At 39.4% G+C, this 13,816-nt stretch overlaps 1 pseudogene; it reads left to right on the forward strand.

Moving 5' to 3' along the window:
- The first annotated feature begins 1,675 nt into the window (after positions 1–1,675).
- LOC149192395 (uncharacterized) lies at positions 1,676–12,910 on the forward strand (annotated as a pseudogene).
- Positions 12,911–13,816: the final 906 nt, after the last annotated feature.

Here is a 13,816-nt window from a genome sequence, read left to right on the forward strand (position 1 = left end):
AAATGCCAAAAAGGGTAGGGGAAAGGGGACAACCTTGCTTAACCCCAATATTACATTTAATATCTTTAGACCACTTTCGTTGGTCTTAAGCTTGGCAATGATAGTCTTGTAGAGGTGAATCACATCAATCCTCAGTTCAGGAGGAACCATGATCTCTTCAAGCCTCTCCTAGAGCTTATCTCGGGGGACAGTGTCGAAATCTTTTCTGAAGTCCACAAAACAACAAAAGAGATTAGTTTTACTATTGCAACATTCCTCGGCAATGATCCTAAGGGTGACAAGGTGGTCGATGGTCGAGTGATGTCTTCTAAAACCAGCTTGCCCTTTAGCTCTTTTACCCTGGTTCTCAAGCCATGGGCTAAGCTTCTTTTCTAAAATGATCCCATAAAGCTTAGCTAGGATGTGGCTAATCATAATGGTCCTGTAGTTAGAGGGAACGCTTTTGTCCCCATTTTTGAAGATAGACACAATAAGGCTTTACGTCCAAAGCTTAGGAAGCCATGTTTTACAGCCAGATTGAGAAGCTTGTGGACATGAGGAATGATGATAGATTTTTCCATTTTAAATATCTCAGCTTGGTAACCTTCTATATCTTTTGCTTTCCCATTAGCGATCTTATTAATCCTAGACTCAACATCTTCCAGAGAAAAAATGTCATCCTTAATAGGAGTGTTTAAGATGGTGCCCATGGTGTCTGGAGAGTCATACAACTTCTTAAGATGGTTATCCCAATTTTCTAGGGGGATAAAATGATTATATTTAGTTTTACAAGCAAGCACATTCTGCCAAAACTTTTTGGGCACAACATTAGAAAGGTGGAGAAGATGTTCTTGTCTCTTATTAATATATGACCTCTTCTTCCTCTTAGTGAGAGTTTTGCATATATGTATATTCTGGAGCTTATGCTTTCATTAGGGGCATCTCTAGTTGCTTTCTTGGTAATTTTACAGTGTTTGTCATACCAAGGATTGGAAGTTCTATTAATTTTCTTATACGAAGTCTTAGTAGAGAATTTTCTAATGGTGGTGGAAAGGGTAGTAGTAAAATGGTAATATATTTGATCAATGCTATTATTATAAGTCAGGGAGCCTAAATCCCTTTCCAAATCCCTTAAGAAAATGTCGACATTACTTCTATCGAAGTGAATGTGAAAGTTTTCTTTCATTTTTCTCTTGCATGTGGGTGGTATGCATAGCAAGATTGAGGGATAAAGACAAAGGTTTGTGGTCATAGTCAGGCTCGTACCTGTTAATAAGCTCAAAGTTTGTAATATGGTGGAGGACATGGATGTCAAAAATCGCATAATCCATGATGATACTACCTAGCCCATGGAAACAGGCCATCTGACCGGAGAGATGCCATTTATTAATACCATTACAAATTATTAGGTCCCAGGAACTACAAAGTTTGAGGAGTTCGATGCTGAATAAGTTCTTGATTATGTCTTCATATTTTCTCTTGAATCTATTAACTAAGTTACCATCCTCATCAAGCCACAAGGGTCATGGTTAGAGTTGTTACTTAACATAATAGCTTGGTTAGTAGCAGTTCGAGCATTAAAGTCCCCAAGCAAAAGGATATTGCCTTCATTCCTTAGGTTGTAGATGTCTTTTTCTAAGGTATTGAAATGACAATTTTTATCGAGGTTGTTTTTCTTATAGGATGTAGAGTTGATATGGGTGAAATAGTATATTGCAAGAAAGATCCTATTAGTTGTGGAATTAGAGTTCTCGATCCAAATGTACTAATTGAAGGGATCGGTTTTATGAAGTCGGATGTGAGAGGAAACAATGTCCCTAATATAACAGGCTATACCACCAAAACCTCTTTTGGAGTATTTCTTATTCCAGGCAGACCAGAGAGTGAACCTGTCAAGGTGAGGGACCCTAGATTTGTCATGCTCCCAATTTTCAACTAAAATAAAAAGATCAATATAACTCAGGATCCAACTTAACATAGGACTTTTACACCATGGAAAACCACGACAATTCCATAAGAGGGTCCAGAGTGATGTTATTCCCTATTTTTCACTCGTGTTTGGGACTTTGTCTCTAATAATAGTTTTTTGATTCCTAATGATTCCCCATTTCCCTTCTTTTCTTGCCTCCTTAACCTTTTGTACTTTTTCCTTAAGTTTAGCTTGGCCTTCTGGAATGCGATCCTCATTTATAAAGATTCCTATTCCTTTTAGGCTTGGGGATTTCCTAAGTATATCTAATTTATGGGCATTACAATTGACCTTGACATGGATTAGTCTATGTTTATGCTCAAGTACCTTTCCTACCCTTATTGCTTCGGTGAGATAAATTGTTCGAATTTGAGATTTTGTCTTTAATTGTTCTTTAACTAGTTCTAATGTGTCTTCATTTTTTTGTTCTTCTATACCAGCAATTTAATATGTAAGGCTCTTTTGTGGCACTCATGGTTGAGTACAATTAGTTTATTAATTTCTTCTTTTATGGGTTTAATATCTAATTTATTCTCTATGTTATTTAGGGTTGAGTTATTATGTAGTTGTTTTTTTTGATTTTTAATCTCACTTTTCAAAGTGTCATTTTCTTTAACCATTGCTTGTTTTCTATGTTCAATTTCTTGAATTCTACCTTTCATTCCTTGGAGTTCAGTCTCAAGTGAGAGTATTTTATTTTCTAACAATTTGTGGTTATTGTCAAACATTGTAGTTTAAAATAGTTTTCTCTTTCTTCTCTTTTCCTTTCTAAAGATTCAATGTACTCATAAAGACTCTCTAGGGTAATCTTTCATGGTCTCTCTTTGCTATAGGGGGGTTTAGAAAGGGGAGGAGAAGTACTCATAGTGGAAATAAGCAAAACTTAACAAAAAGAGAGTAAGTGGGAACATATGCACCTGTCAAAATTGTCTAGAGTAGTGTTTGTAACGCAAATTTAATTGGATGGAATGTGTAGAAATTTTGAATAATTTAACACATATTCAATGGAGATTATCCTGATCATGTACTAATGCGGAAAACATACACAATACATAAGCTCCTCTACGTTGATCAAGAATATAGCAGCATCAATAACAATAAAACATCAAGAGCATTCACACATTAACACAGTATGTATCACGGGGAAAGCATCTCGCTAAAAACCCCACACTATCTGTATATTAATGATTGAGTCATGTAACATTACACAGCATAATACTTCTCACAAGTATCTCCACCTCTGTTACACACAATACAGCTCAGATCTGATCTCCAAATCTCTTCCACTGCTTGCCTGCCTCCGCTGCTCAATACCTGCTCAAGAACTGATGAGAATAGATTCCCAAACTCGATTTTCACCTGCAAAATAGTCACTCACACTTTGTGGACGTGAGCAAAGGCTAAAATGTGGGCCAAAAACGTGAGCAAACTCATTGGCATACTCAATCCCTTGATTGTGCAAGATCTGGTGCACAACTATAGTCACAACTGATAGAAATCTGATTCTCTACCACCTGTCCCTGTTGAACTGAACATGCACTGACATGCAACTGAGTTAACTGATGTATTCTTTAGTTGTATTATGAGTTAATAATTAGTTTAACAACTCATCATTAGTCTATCTGCAGTTAGACTAACTACAACCAGTTTAACTAAGTTAAACTGAACACAACTCCATCAACTGTACCTCCAGTCCACTAAACTCAACTCACTTGAGTTCTAACTGAAGTCATGCATGCAACAACTCAACTGACTCATAAGAAAAACGAATTTCCTTCTGACAGCTGCATGTGCCACTTCCGTAGCTCAAACTGAAGTGCTCCAAGAGAATAAGATTAAGTTTATAGTCCAAATATTATTGTGAGATAATAATATTTGACTTTTCTATTTTTGACAGCCAGTCTAAAACTTTCATCAAAAATAGAAGTCCATCTATTTTTACCAACTTGATCAATCATCCATAAACATAGACATGATCCATATGTCTAAAAATAGACATAGTCTAAAAATAGACTTGCGCCAAAAATAGCCTGCGGGCCCACTTAGTGAAGGCGACTCTTTTCACTAAGCTCCATCATCTTGTTGCAATCTCAACACTCCCTCTCAACAAGATATGGATTATCAACAACCCCTATCCTGCCTCGGTGGTACTCGAATTTGCTCCTGGTGAGAGCCTTTGTCAGAATATCAGCATCCTGATCCTCCGTTGGAATGTACGAAAGTAACATGATCCTCCGCTGCACACAATCTCTGATATGATGGTACCTGATGTGCTTGGACCCGAAAAACCCGACCAGGATCATCCTCATCCACATAGATCTCTGCTTCCTGCTGTACCAAGAAACTACTGTCGATCCAACATTGAAGACCCCTCCTGATGTGCTCTTTCTGTCCGTTGGGCTCCCTGCCCAATCTGCATCCGTGAAGCCACATAGCTTCACCTCATCCTCCTGTCTGTACCACAAACCATATCCCGATGTGCCTCTCAAGTGGCTCAATACATGCTTGCCCGCCTTCCAGAAGAGCTTGGTAGGCTTAACCATAGCTTGTGAAAGCTGGTTAACTGCATAGCATATATCAGGTCGTGTATTGACCAAATACATCAGCGACCCCACCAATTGTCGATAAACAGTGGCATCCACTTCTTCTCCCGAAGTGGCATCCTCCTTCCTCCAACCTCCAGGAAGAGGAGTATCAACAGGCTTGTAGCCATGCATGTTGAACTTCTCCAGTATCTCCCGAGCATACTTTCCCTGAGAAACAAACAGTCCACCACTGCGCTGCCATATTTCCAATCCTAGGAAATAGTGAAGGAGGCCCAAATCCTTCATCTCAAACTCTGTAGCAAGATCCTTCTTGCATGACAGTATCAACAGCTCATCACCCATTAGAATCAAATCATCAACATACAATACAATGATAAGCAACTTACCCTCCACCACAATCTGGTATAGGTTCGGATCCGCCTCGCTCTTGGAGAATCCAAGTCCTGTGAAATAGTTGTCTATCCGTGTGTACCAAGCACGTGGTGCTTGCTTCAACCCATACAGCGCTCTCTTGAGCCTGCACACATGCGACTCGCTGCTGAAGACTTCAAAGCCTTCGGGTTGCTCAATGTACACCTCCTCCTCAATGACTCCGTTGAGGAACACAGTCTTCACATCCATCTGATGAATGTGCCATCCCATCTGCGCTGAGAGAGCAAGAATCGTCCGTATGGAAAAATACCTTGCGACAGGTGCAAAGGTCTCCTCATAATCGATCCCCTCAATCTGTGAAAAGCCTCGGGCAACAAATCTTGCCTTGTACTTCTCCACACTCTCGTCAGCTGCCTGCTTAACTTTGTAGATCCATCTTGAACCCACCACTGATTTCCCTTCCGGTCTAGGAACAATCTCCCATGCACTGTTTCTGACAATAGAATCATACTCTTCCACCATGGCGTCTACCCATGTGGGATCCTCCACAGCTTCCTCGAAAGAGGATGGCTCAGTCACCACACACTTGCTCATAAGAGCCATGTATCTAGTGTACCGATCAGGTGACTGTCTCTGCCTGCGTTGGGCTGTAGGTGGTCCTACAACTTTCTCTGCATCTTGAGCCAGTCGCTCAGCTTCTGTCAAGCGCTTTCGCCCTCTGATGGTTGGCGCTGCATGAGTGGTCTCTTCCACTCCATGAACCTCGTCCTGTGGCTGATCCACGTCCTGAAGCTCATCCTTAGGAACTAATAGCTCCTCATCTGCATGCAAGTGTAGCTCCCTCTCAAGCGAACACTTCATGGCTTTCTCCTCCTGAAATTTTATATCCCGTCGCACAACAGTTTTACCACTGTCTGGCAAATACACACGATAGTTGTGGGGCGTATCAGTGTACCCCACAAATATCCCAACCTCTGCAGTCGGCTCCAACTTCTTTCTGGCATCCTTCGTCACATGCATGTAAACGTTAGCACCAAAAATCCTCAAATGAGAAAGATCAGGCTTCTTACCAGAATAAGCCTCCTCGGGTGTACTCATGCCAAGTATCCTATGAGGACAACGGTTCTGCACATAAACTGTTGTATTGCATGCTTCCGCCCACAAGTGAAGGGGTAGGCCCTGATCATGCAACATTGCCCGTGCAGCACCCACAATCGTTCTGTTCTTCCGCTCAGCTACCCCGTTCTGCTGTGGGTTATGGGGAGCTATGAGCTCTCTACGAATCCCTTCTGCCTTACAGAAATCCTTGAACTCGTCCGAGATGTATTCACCACCATTATCGCTCCTAAGAGCCTTCACCTTCTTCCCCGACTCCTTCTCGACCAGTGCTTTGAATTCACAGAACTTTGAATATGTCTCGCTCTTCTTCTGCATGAAGAAGATCCAGCACTTACGAGAGAAATCATCAACAAAAATCACATAATACCTGTGTTTTGCTGTCGAAGCAACTGAGAAAGGTCCACACATGTCTATGTGAATTCTCTCAAGGATCGTCGTGGCACGACTATCCTTCTCGTGAAAGGTGGCTTTCACAAACTTCCCCAAAGTACACCCCTTGCACTGATCTGACTGCGCAAGTGTGCCTTTAGGAAGCCCTGTAGTGATCTGCTGCAGTATCTTCAAGGCTCCATGGTGAAGGTGACCCAATCTCCTGTGCCACAACTCGCCATCATCCCGGCTCACCAATCCTTCTGCCTTGCCTGCCATTGCTGCGCATCCATCTACATGCAACTGATAAAGGTTCCTCACTCGAACCCCTATCTTCCGGGTCTCACCAGTTGTCTTGCTGCGCAGGAAGGCCTTTCCCTCGCTGAAAACAACATCATACCCCTTGTCTTCTAACATCGCCACTGAGATGAGATTCTTCTTCAATCCTGGAACATGCATGACTTCCTTCAATACAAAGGGTTTACCAGACTCCCTCTCAAAGGAAATGGTACCGATACCGGTCGCACTGTATCTACCATCATCGCCCATCTCGATGTGCATTCCAAGATCTTTGTCCTCCAGATCAGAAAACAAATCTCTATCTCCCGTCATGTGAAAAGACGCACCACTGTCCAAGAACCACACTGATCCCATCACACTTGAAACCAAGCATGCGATCAATGAAAAATCAAGCTCAAACTGAGAAGCTAAAGCCTCTCCCCCTGCAGATCCAGCAGCTTGCTTGTTCTTCTTCTTCTGCGGACAATTTGTGGCATAGTGTCCATGCTGGTGACAGTGAAAACACTTCACCTTGGACATATCCTGCTTCTTGCCTTTCGCACCAGACTGAGAAGCTTTCCTGTTCTTCCCCTTCTTTGCTTTGGCAGCCAAAGCGCAATTCTCTTCATCAGATACCTTTGATGAAGATCCATTCTCACCTTTATTGTTACTGAGTTTATCCTTGAGCGCCAGGTCGCTCTTGCTTTGGAATAACATTTGCAATCCGTTGAAAGGCATTTCAACAACACTGCTGCAAATTCGATTTTCCACCAGCTCCAAACTCAACTGCTTCCGATCAACCCTCGCTTGATATCCTGTAAAAATCTCTTCTACAAATCAAGCTGCTCTGATACCATGTAGAAACTTTTTCTACAATTATCTAGCTCTGATACCATGTAGAAATTTTGAATAATTTAACACATATTCAATGGAGATTATCCTGATCATGTACTAATGCGGAAAACATACACAATACATAAGCTCCTCTACGTTGATCAAGAATATAGCAGCATCAATAACAATAAAACATCAAGAGCATTCACACATTAACACAGTATGTATCACGGGGAAAGCATCTCGCTAAAAACCCCACACTATCTGTAGATTAATGATTGAGTCATGTAACATTACACAACATAATACTTCTCACAAGTATCTCCACCTCTGTTACACACAATACAGCTCAGATCTGATCTCCAAATCTCTTCCACTGCTTGCCTGCCTCCGCTGCTCAATACCTGCTCAAGAACTGATGAGAATAGCTTCCCAAACTCGATTTTCACCTGCAAAATAGTCACTCACACTTTGTGGACGTGAGCAAAGGCTAAAATGTGGGCCAAATACGTGAGAAAACTCATTGGCATACTCAATCCCTTGATTGTGCAAGATCTGGTGCACAACTATAGTCACAACTGATAGCAATCTGATTCTCTACCACCTGTCCCTGTTGAACTGAACATGCACTGACATGCAACTGAGTTAACTGATGTATTCTTTAGTTGTATTATGAGTTAATAATTAGTTTAACAACTCATCATTAGTCTATCTGCAGTTAGACTAACTACAACCAGTTTAACTAAGTTAAACTGAACACAACTCCATCAACTGTACCTCCAGTCCACTAAACTCAACTCACTTGAGTTCTAACTGAAGTCATGCATGCAACAACTCAACTGACTCATAAGAAAAACGAATTTCCTTCTGACAGCTGCATGTGCCACTTCCGTAGCTCAAACTGAAGTGCTCCAAGAGAATAAGATTAAGTTTATAGTCCAAATATTATTGTGAGATAATAATATTTGACTTTTCTATTTTTGACAGCCAGTCTAAAAATAGACTTGATCACTCACACTTTCATCAAAAATAGAAGTCCATCTATTTTTACCAACTTGATCAATCATCCATAAACATAGACATGATCCATATGTCTAAAAATAGACATAGTCTAAAAATAGACTTGCGCCAAAAATAGCCTGCGGGCCCACTTAGTGAAGGCGACTCTTTTCACTAAGCTCCATCATCTTGTTGCAATCTCAACAGAATGTTTATTAAAGAGATCGTAGAAGAAACTGCCACAGAGAAATACAAGGCCTTAGAAGGTATATGCTAGCCTCATACACAAAGATCAATCATTATATGTGTTGCCTCAAACCTGCCTTTTTGCTTCCATCAATTCTCTTACTTATCAAAAATGATATTTATATTAAACCCCGATATGCTATGGACCGAGAGGTTTCCTGACGTGCTAATCCCAATCCTGAGTGGAACTTTTAATTGTGGACTAAAGTGATACCAATTTGTCTGTTCATTTGTGCAGGTGTCTATTATTGCAGCAAGATTGTCCGGGCAGATGGACAACGAGATCAAGAATAACTGGAATTCACACATCAAGAGAATGTATAATTTTGTAGAATTTTTCCACAAATCAGCTAGCTCTGATACCATGTAGAACTTTTTCTACAAAACAGCTAGCTCTAGTACCATGTATAAATTTTCCACCTATAGATCAACTTGGTAATGCAATGTACTAAAGAAAAACACTTGATCTACTTCTACAAACAATTTGTAGAAGCTTAATCAACCATGAGCAACACCAATAAGAACACATATAACTGATAAGAAGGAATCAATCACACATAACACAGAAAAATTTACCTAGGGAAATCACCTGCCTAAAACCCATCTCTGTATTATCATACAAATGGAAATATAGTCCGGATTACACAAAGCCTTAACTCGGAAGCTATCCAGCTCTCAATTCAATCCCTCTACTGCTCGTAGACAGTCAAAGGCTACTCACAAACCTTCACCTCTGCCCTCCAAGCCTCCTATTTCCTTGTGCAGTTTCCTTGGGGTCCAGTGCTGCCACTGTGTGAATTGGCCTCTTCACACACTCACTAACCTCTGATCTAACTGCACAAACTTGAAGGAGATAAATCCTCATCATGGATGAGCTTCCTTTATAGGAAAAATAGTCATCCAACTGATAGTACACTGTCCCTTCTCTGATCTCAACTAGGTCTCTGTCTGAACTGACATGCATCAGTTATCCATGAGAGAATACTCAGTTATATGAAAATAACAGTTGTCACATGCATGCAAACATCAACAAATTGTTTCTCATTAATTTAACAACTTGTTAAATTAATCTAACTAAACTTGACTAAGTTAAACTAAGTCAACTAATCCTCTCAATATAGAACTCATCCTTAATTCCTCAATCACTGGAGCAAATCAGGGACACATTCCCCAATTAGTGGAGAAATAATTGTGTGTTCTCACAAAGACTTCAAGTTTGCTTTTCCTTAACTAATTAACTCATGGAGAATTAATTAATTAATATTCCAAGCTGCTGTTAAGACCAAATTCGAATTTACTTCCTATAGATAGACCAGGGACTGCTATAAATAGGAATCCACATTGCACTGCTAAAAATAGAACTTCTATTTTTAGCACTTCCATTTTTCATTCCATGTTTCCCAATCCAGCATTGATGCCCAAACTACTATTTTTAGCACTTCTATTTTTAGCAATTTCTTGTTGCCAATTTTCAACACTCTCTCTCAACAAGAAAGGCTTCCTCTTGAATCCGATCCTGTACCTTTGGAATGTTTTACATGCAACACATCTACCAAGTGTGTTTGCTCCAGCAACTCTCGGAACAAAAAAAAAAACTCCCAACTGACCACTCTGTTGGGCTAGAAACATACTCTGATGTTGAAGCTCTACCTTCTGTTGACAAGTGCTCCCTCTCTGACCTCTACGCTACTGCAACATCTCCATGCATCTCGCACCGTTGCACCCTTCACTGTGCTACCTTGCACAGTGCAACACACTAGTGACTCTCGCATTGTTGCAGCCTACATGCTCTACGTTGTCTTGGGATTCCTTGCACTATAGCTCTCTCTGTCGCTCCATCCACATCTGTATCTACCCAATCAGTCAGTTCCTGCTACTTCACATCAGGGCTCCCATAGCAAGGTCTCATCCAAGAGGTTGGGTACCTCAAGGATCTTGCCCCTCCTCCATGAGATGCTCACTCCACATCGCCCTATCTCCTACCTGGAGGTATGGCTGCATGTGATCCCTCTGCCTACTTGGCTTGAAGTTTGCCCTATTGGAGGTCTCTGCATGAGTATATGTCTCTACTCGATCTCCTCTTAGCTTCCCCTGTTGTGGCTGCTCCACAACCTCCTGAAGCTGCTGCACCAATCGTGGCTCCTCCACAATTGTCTAAGACTTCTTCTAGCACTGCATGTTGAGAGGTAATATACTCTCCCTCTCAACCACTAAGTCTCTAACGTTTGCCTTGCTCTTCAAGGCTTCACATGCATCTTGTACCTCAAGTGCATACAGGTTCTTGGCTAGCACACCAATCTATTTCCACTTTCCTGTCGTCACGAAATTTTCTAGAAAAGAGCTGATTTTAAATCAGCGATATCTCCCTCATCCGAACTCCGATTCAGTCGATTTTTTTATTTTTTATTTTATTTTGGGCATTTTTCCGCAAGGAATCCAAATCTTCTATTTAATTCTGAAAATTTTGTACATAAATTTTCAGATCAACTCTGCATACTCTCGGCCCAAAACTCAAGACTTTGAAATCTCCTCTCAGTATATGGTTCTCTCCTTTGATCACCTTTGCTATGATACCATGTAGAATTTTGTAGAATTTTTCCACAAATCAGCTAGCTCTGATACCATGTAGAACTTTTTCTACAAATCAGCTAGCTCTAATACCGTGTAGAAATTTCCCACCTTCAGATCAACCTGGTAATGCAATGTACTAAAGCAAAACACTTGATCTACTTCTACAAAGAATTTAGCGAAAGCTTAATCAACCATGAGCAACATCAATAAGAACACATATAGCTGATAAAAAGGAATCAATCACACATAACACAGAAGAATTTACCTGGGGAAATCACCTACCTAAAACCCCATCTCTGTATTATCGTACAAGTGGAAATATAGTCTGGATTACACAAAGCCTTAGCTTGGAAGCTATCCAGCTCTCAGTACAATCCCTCTGCTGCTCATAGACAATCAAAGGCTACTCACAAACCTTCTCCTCTGCCCTCCACGCCTCCTATTTCCTTGTGCAGTTTCCTTGGGGTCCAGTGCTTCCACTTGTGTGAATTGGCCTCTTCACACACTCACTAACCTCTGATCTAACTGCACAAACTTGAAGGAGATAAATCCTCATCATGGATGAGATTCCTTTATAGGAAAAATATTCATCCAACTGATAGTAGACTGTCCCTTCTGTGATCTCAACTGGGTCTCTGTCTGAATTGACATGCATCAGTTATCCATGAGAGAATACTCAGTTCTTTGAAAATAACAGTTGTCACATGCATGCAAGCATCAACAAACTGTGTCTCATTAATTTAACAACTTGTTAAATTAATCTAATTGAACTTGACTAAGTTAAACTAAGTCAACTGATCCTCTCAATATAGAACTCATCCTTAATTCCTCAATCACTGGAGCAAATCAAGGACACATTCCCCAATTAGTGGAGAAATAATTGCATGTTCTCACAAAGACTTCAAGTTTGCTTTTCCTTAACTAATTAACTCATGGAGAATTAATTAATTAATATTCCAAACTGTTGGTAAGACCAAATTCGAATTTACTTCCTATAGATAGACCAGGGATTGCTATAAATAGGAATCCACACTGCACTGCTAAAAATAGAACTTCTATTTTTAGCACTTCTATTTTTCATTCCCTGTTGCTCAATCAGCATTGATGCCCAAACTACTATTTTAGCACTTCTATTTTCAGCAAATTCTTGTTGCCAATTTTCAACAGAGAAAATTGTTGAGCAGGGGAATCAATCCCCGGTCCCATCGGCTTCTCTGCCCTCCCAGCAACACTACCTCTCTGTCTTGGCCTGCTCCTGACCGCGAATTTCCCGTAATCCAGAACCTTAGAACGCCGGAGATAACGGACTTCTTCCAGCACAACCGATCGGAAAGCTCGCCTATCGTTCCGGCAGCACCGGATGCGGAAGAGGATCCCGACCTCAATCTGAATTTGTGTATCAGTTTGCCGTCTAATTCGTCCCCCGCCGCAAACACAGCTCAGAGCGTCCGTAAAACTGTGGATTCAAATCTTACTACAAGTAAATTATGGGAAGTACTGCGACAACAGATATTGTGAGCATAATGTGAGTTGTTCCGCATCGCAGAGCAGTGACAAATTATTCCAAATTATTGTGAGCAGAATGAGATCTGTTCTACATCACATTGCACCTGTAGATTCTGAATGAATATTAATTTAATAGTGAAGTTTTATAATAATAAAAAATTGAAATGAATCATTTATTTTTTATATACTTTAAATTATTATTTATAAAAATATACAATTTTTTTATATATATTAAGGATATATATAAATTGATAATTTTAATTCTTTTATATTATTTTAAGGAGTTGTCTTTAGTGCGTTCTTTTGGACTTGGTGAAATTATGATTTTTGTTATTTAAACTAGTTTTTTAATTGTATATATGGATTCAGCACCGTGAAAACCTCCCAAGGCACTTCGATTATGCAGGGGTTACCCATCAAACTTGTGATTTCAATCAATTCCTGCCGGATTTTAGTGAAATTAGACCAAAAAATCCCCACGAAAAAAAACTTCCAAAAAATCTCAATAAAAACAACTCATTATTTTAATATTAAATATTAAATAAAAAATATATTATAAGTGCAATAATTTAAACAAAAATAAATAAATATGATACAAATAAAATATAATTTCAATGAAAAATAAATAAATCTAATCTGAATTATTTAAAACACACGATTAAAATTAAACTCTCTCATAATAATCAACCTATTAAATTCTCTTTTTTATCAAATTTTTTCTCGTGATAAAATTTTAATTTATTTTTAAATTTAAAATTTAAAATTACACTTTTTTATGGATTTTAAATTTTGATATATTTTATAAAAGATATAAAAACAAAATATATTATCAATATTAATATAAAATTATATATCAATTAAAAATAAAAATAAAATTATATAACGGAAAATAAATTATTTAATTTTTAACTTTTTATCTCTCTAGAAACTTCAACTAAGACTTCCCTAATTACAAAACAGATCCAAAAAGAGGCCTATTGAGAGCTACTATTTCTAAAAGAATTTTGAAAACAATTTCGCCATATTT

Source organism: Pinus tabuliformis, chromosome 2_2 (assembly GCF_031772625.1).
Source record: "Pinus tabuliformis cultivar Carrire ecotype Pingquan chromosome 2_2, CPIR1, whole genome shotgun sequence".
NCBI classification, from domain to species: domain Eukaryota; kingdom Viridiplantae; phylum Streptophyta; class Pinopsida; order Pinales; family Pinaceae; genus Pinus; species Pinus tabuliformis.